A 7233-nucleotide genomic window follows, 5' to 3' on the forward strand; every position below is an offset into this window, starting at 1 on the left:
AGAAAAGGTTGCAATTTTATGAGAATAGAGTGAGTTTTTTATGTTGTTAAATTATGAGAAACAAACAAAAGAACAAATAAAAGGTGTAATTTTTGGAAAAGTAGGTTGGGGAAAAAGTAAAAAAAATATTATGGAAATAAATTCATAATTATGAGAACGAAATCTACGAAAAAGTTCAAATAATAGTTGTCCATCCATCCATCCATGCATCCATTTTCTTCTGCTTATCCAGGTCGCGGGAGCAGCAGTCTCAGTAGGGAATCCCAGACTTCCTGTTCCCCGGCCACCTCCTCGAGCTCCATCGGGAGGACACCGATAAAAAAACAACAGCAGAAATGGAAAAAACAGCTGTAATTGTATGAGAATAAATTCAAAATATTGGAAAGAAAAGCATATTCCAACGAGAAAATGTCTCAATTTTACATAATAAACTCGTAATATTAAGAGGAAAAAGTGTCATTTTAGTAGCATGGAGTTGAAATATTCTAAGTTATATTTATATTTGGAAAATTAAAAAAAAAAAACAGCAAAAATGGGGTGGTGGTGGTGGTGTGGAGCAAAGCTCAAAGTTCATACTAATAAAATGCTTTTTCACCAATATCACCAAGCTGAGATGCTGTTTTTTCTTGAAATACAAAGTACATAACTTCATAGCATATCTACATGTGTTGCTTTACAAAATATACTGCTCAAAAAAATAAAGGGAAGACTTAAATAACACATCCTAGATCTGAATAAATGAAATATTCTGATTAAATACTTTGTTCTTTACATAGTTAAGTGTGCTGACAACAAAATCACACAAACATTATCAATCAATCAATCAAAGTCAAATTTATTATTGCTGTCCTATTCCATTTGCACAACAGCAGGTGAAATTGATTGTCAATCTTTGTTGCTTCCTAAGTGGACAGTTTGAGTTCACAGAAGTGTGATTGACATGGTGATTGATTAAGTGTCCCCTTTATTTTTTTTCAGCAGTTTATTGAAGCGGCCCTTGCATCCTTTCATTTTTCAGCATGTGGTCGTCGATGGAAAAAGTTTGGACACCCCTGGTTTAATGTTAATAAAAACAAACACCTCACATGACTAGTCATCTGTCTACTGTATTGAACTGCGCATCCCAGCCTTCCTTTTGTACGCTTTATGTTACAATATGCAGTACTTTATTATGTAGTATCTGTCCATTTGTTTTTTAAGACTGATTACCTGATTACAACATTACCTTGTTGTGTGTATGAGATCATAAAACATAAGCATGTTAAGAATGTCATTTTCAGTGTGGCATCTTAGAGTACTCTCTTACTCTTACTCGGAGTGTAGTAGTGTTTTTGAGTACAGCCTTGGAAAATGTGTGGCCATTTTGCACTTAAAAGCCTTTTAACTGGTGAGACGCTATTGAAAGACTTTTATGACTTTTGCCAGCTGCAGGTGATGCCTGAAGGTCAGAATGGAGAAGTCTGTGATTGACAGATGAAAAAAGCGGGATGGAGTTGAAATGATTTGACATTAGCAGTCCCCCAAAGCAATGCCTCTTCTCTTTGCTTGAGGCCAGCAGCTGGAGGCTACATTAGTGTATGCTGGAACTCCAACCAGGTTGTACTGCAATTTGTTTATCTCTAATGACCACTGGTTATGATCCAAGGGCCAATGATGCCTAATACTTTCAACTAAAACAAGCATCTTGGGTCTGGGAGGAAAAAATATAGATGTACAGGTATTTACACTCAACAAGAATAAAAACACATGCTTACATTTTTCAGGAGCTGAACTCAAAGACCTAAAACTTCTACTGTATGTACACAAAAGGCTTATACCTCTAAAATATTGTTGGTTTTAGTGAGCACTTCTCCATCCTAAGACCCTGATGAGACAGCATCAAGGTCACTCCAAGGCCACTCCAAAATGTGCAGGCCTGGCCTTGCTTGTGTGAGGTCAACAGGCAGGCCGTTTCAGAGTGTTGCTGCTTGAAAAGAGAACGCCCGCTTTCGCGAAAATTTTGAACATTCGGAAATGGGCTTCCCTGAGAGTGCAAAGCACATGATACGATGGCGCTTTATCATTTATTATTTTGTCGATGAGCAGGTCAGCCCTAACCCTAACAGGGAGCCAGTAAAGACAGGCCAGCAAAAATCCCTTCTCCAGTCAAAATGTCATTGGCTCCGTAGGCACCATGACTGAAGAGATCCACGGGAAGGGCGCATCTATTCGGACCCCTGCGCGCCTAGACTGCAGCTAGATATGCCTCAATCTCAATACACCGGCGTGGAAAATTGGTACGAAGCTGTACAGAACCAAAGGCTCCATACCAAAAAATATGAATACATGTACCGTACACCCCTAATTCAAAGACACAAATGAAAACCTTTCTTACCTCAGTAACTGGTTCTAGACTATTCTCTCCTGCATTCTAGCTGTGCTGTTATGAAATATGTACACAGGCATGAAGCAACCTTTGGGTCAGTGGAGAGAGCTTCAGGTTCAGCCTGAGATTTTCAAAGTCACAGAATGTGCTACCTTTTGATATTATATCACCATGGTAACGTACACCGGAGAGCTGAGCTGAGACCTGAGCTCTTGAGCAGGTTTGGGCAGAGATGGAGATCAAAACATGGTTGCTTGAAAAACAGATTAACCATCCTGGAAGAGGCAAGGGACTCGGATACACGAATTTAAGAAAAACAAAAAAGATCAATGTGCCACAATGAAAAGGCCTCAGAAATCATTTGTGTTTCCATTGGACATTCACTGGATGGGAAATATCTGTTAAATCCTCGGTCACAACCGGCTTTCCGCAAATCACTACTTTTTTCCCGTGGAGAACGTAGTTGTGGTGACCATGAAGAAGTAAGATCCCGACACGCACGGAGGACGTGCGAAATATCTGAACGTGCGTTGGCCGCACCAATTACATATGTGGGGCGCCCGTTTGGCGCACGACACAAACAGGAGACCACAAGTGCGACGTACAAAAACATGGACATCGTGCCCAAATCTGTCACCAGCAGAATGTACGAAAGACACACGTTGGCATACGGACGACACACAAATACGTAGAAAGTGCGTGAGTTTGTCTTGCAACCTGAAAAAAACGTAAGCTCCCGTAGAGTTTGGTTGACATGACAAAGAACCTCTGCGTCCAATCTGCGGCCAGTCTACAGTATGGCTTGAAAATCTGTCACACGCGCACTCTACGTGTGTATCTTGCATTCTTGCATTTCTTGCGTTTCCGACCGGACTTTACTTTCAACGTTTACACAAGGCCTTGTGTTCCAAAAGACTTCACCGAGTGGAGCTCTTCGCACTTGACACACCCCGTTGTGGTGTCTGTTAAACACCATCGTGACAGCAAGACATCACCACATTAGCTATGATGGCTTCTCGTTCCGGTAGTTGTTGTGTAGCTTAATTGTTTCTCATGCCATCAAACAGTTTGAGTCACCATCTGTGAAAGGAAATTGTTGCAATAATGTGTTACCACGCTGCTGCGATGGAGTTACCTGTTGTTTGACAGGTTATGTTCACCGCATGCTCTTTGAAAGCATTTACATATTGACATGTAATAATGGTTACTTTAAGAGGAAATTATTTCTGCACTTGATGCACTATGCACTATGATCATACCATTTTTCATCAGTTATTTCTGATATTAATGTTTTTTTTCCTGGTAACCAGCATAAATTAGAACATTCTTCTGACAGTCTTTATGAGTGCCATTTCTAAAAGAAAACTATGACTATGAACCCAATGTACCCACTAAATATCAGAACATCGAGCAAACCAGAATAGCTCAGATGGAGAGGATATCTAGGATGTATCTGTATTTCCATTAACATTATCTGTTGTTCGGTGTACTAATGTGTTCTCTGTTGTTGTTTGCTTCCTGTATTTATTTGACTTACTGGTGAATATACAAAGTATTCACAGTATTTACGTACATAATTTGGAGTTAAAACACAATCTTAATAATTAGGTTGTCCCACTTCAAACAGTACCATGGTGAATGAAACCGTACTTTTAGCGGAATTGTGGCATGTTTACTTAATGAACTATCTCTTTAATCCAAAAGAACCTCGTATTGTATTGTCAAGACACATAAACACAAAAGAACACATTAAAACCAATCCAAAATGCTTCAATGCAATTTTTTTCAATTATTTTAGTCAAAGATGCCTTACTCATAATTTCAATACATTTAGTTTATGCTTCCTGTATATGGATAGAAAATTGCTATATTACAAAATACCATCTATAACCAAAGACACATTCTAAAAGAAGAACGCTCAAAAAATGATTCCAAAAACAGAGGAACCTGAGGTCTCATGCTTGATAAGTTTTGGAATGTAACTAATATTTTCGGGAAGAATGTGCCCCCTACAGTCGCAAGAACTGGGGACTTTGAGCCGCCGTTGTCCATGACGTCCCCAGTTTTACGAGACATCAACTTGCCAAGCGTCAAAGGGTTAACTCTGTGAATAAGTTTTGCTTTTTCTTTGGCTTTTTGGCACCACTAATTCAAAAAGCTCCCCACACAGCAGCCACTCAGAGACATGCATCAGAGTTCCAACTGAATGAAAACAATGACAACCAGGACATTGTCATTAGTGATACTTGCGATACCACTCATTTCGTTTCTGTAAAATTCAGGCTGGTATTGGCGATACCAATCCGTGTGCAAAATTTCACCTAATGTCTGAGGTACATTTTAAAAAGTAGTGTATTTCATATCATAGCATAAAGAATACAAAACATTTCATTAATTTATAAAATAATTGAATTACTATTTAAATAAATTAATAAGTTATTAATACGTTGATGTAAATGTATAATTATTGCTTTAAATACATTAAAAATGTAATAATTAATTTAAGTAATTTATGTATTTTAAACCCTGAGACCGCACGATGGTCTACTGGTTAGCATGTTGGCCACACAGTCAGACCTGGGTTCGATTCTCCCTTGGGCGTTTCGTGTGGAGTTTGCATGTTCTCCCCATGTGTGCGTGGGTTTCTCCGGGTACTCCGGTTTCCGTCCCACATTCCAAAAACATGCATGTTAGGCGACTCCAAATTGTCCATGAATGTGAGTGTGAATTGGATTGGTCGCCTGTGATTGGCTGGTGTACCCCGCCTGTCGCCCAAAGTCAGCTGGGATAGGCTCCAGCATGCCCCCGCAACCCTGATAAGGATAAGCGGCATAGAAAATAAATGGATGGATGTATACTGAGGTAGCGGGATAATTTACAATATTGCCAAGCTAATATACAGCAACAGAAAAAACAGAGGACAGAATCATATACTGTAAAATAATATACATATTTACATACTACAGTATTTTAAATAAAAATAAAAAAAGAAAATAAGTAAAATAATAAACCATTAAAATAAATGATTATTAAAAACTACTATAAGAACAAAAGCTTTATTCACAATTAACACATGGCTCCGTTTATGATAGGTCGTCCTTACAACAGACAAACATTTCAGACAAATATTACCTCAAATGACTGAAGTCAAAAGTATCGATATTTTGATTTGAGAATCAATTTTTAGAGCATGAAGAGCTGGTATCAGAAGTATTGATATTTCAATATGGATTCGCACATCACTAATTTTTATCACTTTCTAAAACAAACCCAGGACAGGACATGAAAACAGGACATGTCCTGGGAAAACAAGATGCTTGGTCACCCAAGTGTTATGCTTATTCTGTGTAATCTGCATAAGTGGATATAATGTGGAGGAAGTGGATGTAAATGTACTGTATAATTAGTTGTCCTACTTGGAGGGGTTCGAAATCACACAGTAAATCGCTAATGCTAATCGCTAGCATATTTATGGGATTTCCAATGTAAATGAACCAATGTCACAGAGAAATTGTATCTCATGTACTGTAATTCATAATTGACATGATTTATTTCTATATGTTCAGCTTTACAGCGCTTCAAAGTAAAGGCTGTGAAATGGAACTCCACTGGAGTCTCTATCGAGAACCTTCTCTCTGAAGAGCTAGCAAGTAGAGGTTAGCGGGACCAGAACAACATCTATACTGAAAGCCCCCCTACTCCTTGCCTGCTCGGCCTTCGTCCGAGGCACCGATTTAATGGAAACAACATTTCTTTCACTTTGTTCATCAAAAGCTGTTTCATCTGTGCTTTCCGTGTAGACCGGCCCTGAGCTAAAGAAGAGCACAGACAAGTGAGTGCTTTAGGCCGTTTTTTTAACGATAAGCAATGTGGCTAGAGCGGCTAATTAGAGAAACGTATAAGGACAATACCCAATTGCTGTTTATGTCACTGATAGCTTGGGATTCCCACAGCAAAGGTAATAACAGCACTGTGAAATATTTAAACTTATAAGCAAAAGTACACTGAATTTGTCTGTTTTGTTTCCTCTTCAGAGAACGACTGACACCGAGTTTGATTGGTTAATTTCAAGGCCTCTCCCGTTTTCATGAAAAACATAAAGCTGTGTTTCTGTTGCATAATCGGGAATCTTTGATGTGAATCTAGGCCAAGAAAATATTTCACCATAGGCCACTGTTTGGTCTGATCCCAATTCTCTTCTCTGAAAGTATCAGTCTGACCTCCCCTTGAAAAGCTCCTCAACATCTTTATCACAATGTGCATCTCTCTTTATGGGACTGCTAAAATGTGTTTTTTTCACAGCAGCAGCACGATTAGATAACACCATCAATGCTGCAGAGGTTCTCTGTGATTATAAACGTGCAGGGGGTAGGTATTTTTATATTAACACTGCCGGGAAAAAACAACAATAACATGTTTTTAACTTGTAGCACTGACGAGTGTGTGTGTGTGTGTGTGTGTGTGTAGGTGTGTGTGTGTGTGTGGCTACAGTATAGCAGGTATGACAGTCGCACAGTGGCAGTGGTGCCCACAGGGCTAATGGCTGCTTGAGTGAGGAGACAAAGACCATAATGAGATAAGAGTTCTCACTGATTAGCCCACATTACAACACAGTTAATCCCTGTCTTTAATATTCATTGGATGTGACACGCCTCCCCTACTTCTATTTTTCTATCTCTCCAGACCAGATATGTGCCGTTGGTTTTGAACTGCAGGAGATTAGAGAAGAATGCAGGCCGGAGCTAATTGAAAAATAATTCAGCTGTCTCAGTGGAAACAACCAAGGATGGAATACACTTAGCTGTAACCCACTATGATGTTACTGGGTAGCAGGTAATGGGAAAAACTGAGTGTGAAATATATCCATG

At 39.1% G+C, this 7233-nt stretch overlaps 1 protein-coding gene across 1 annotated transcript in view; it reads left to right on the forward strand.

Annotated features, from left to right (window-relative positions):
• cps1 (carbamoyl-phosphate synthase 1, mitochondrial) overlaps window positions 1-740 on the forward strand; it is a 52059-nt gene extending 51319 nt beyond the window's left edge. The window contains exon 39 of the mRNA XM_054788094.1: window positions 233-740. The gene's annotated coding sequence lies outside the window, so the exon portion shown is untranslated. The remainder of the gene's footprint in view (window positions 1-232) is intronic.
• The last annotated feature ends 6493 nt before the right edge of the window (window positions 741-7233 follow it).

This window comes from Dunckerocampus dactyliophorus, chromosome 9 (genome assembly GCF_027744805.1).
Source record: "Dunckerocampus dactyliophorus isolate RoL2022-P2 chromosome 9, RoL_Ddac_1.1, whole genome shotgun sequence".
NCBI classification, from domain to species: Eukaryota; Metazoa; Chordata; class Actinopteri; order Syngnathiformes; family Syngnathidae; genus Dunckerocampus; species Dunckerocampus dactyliophorus.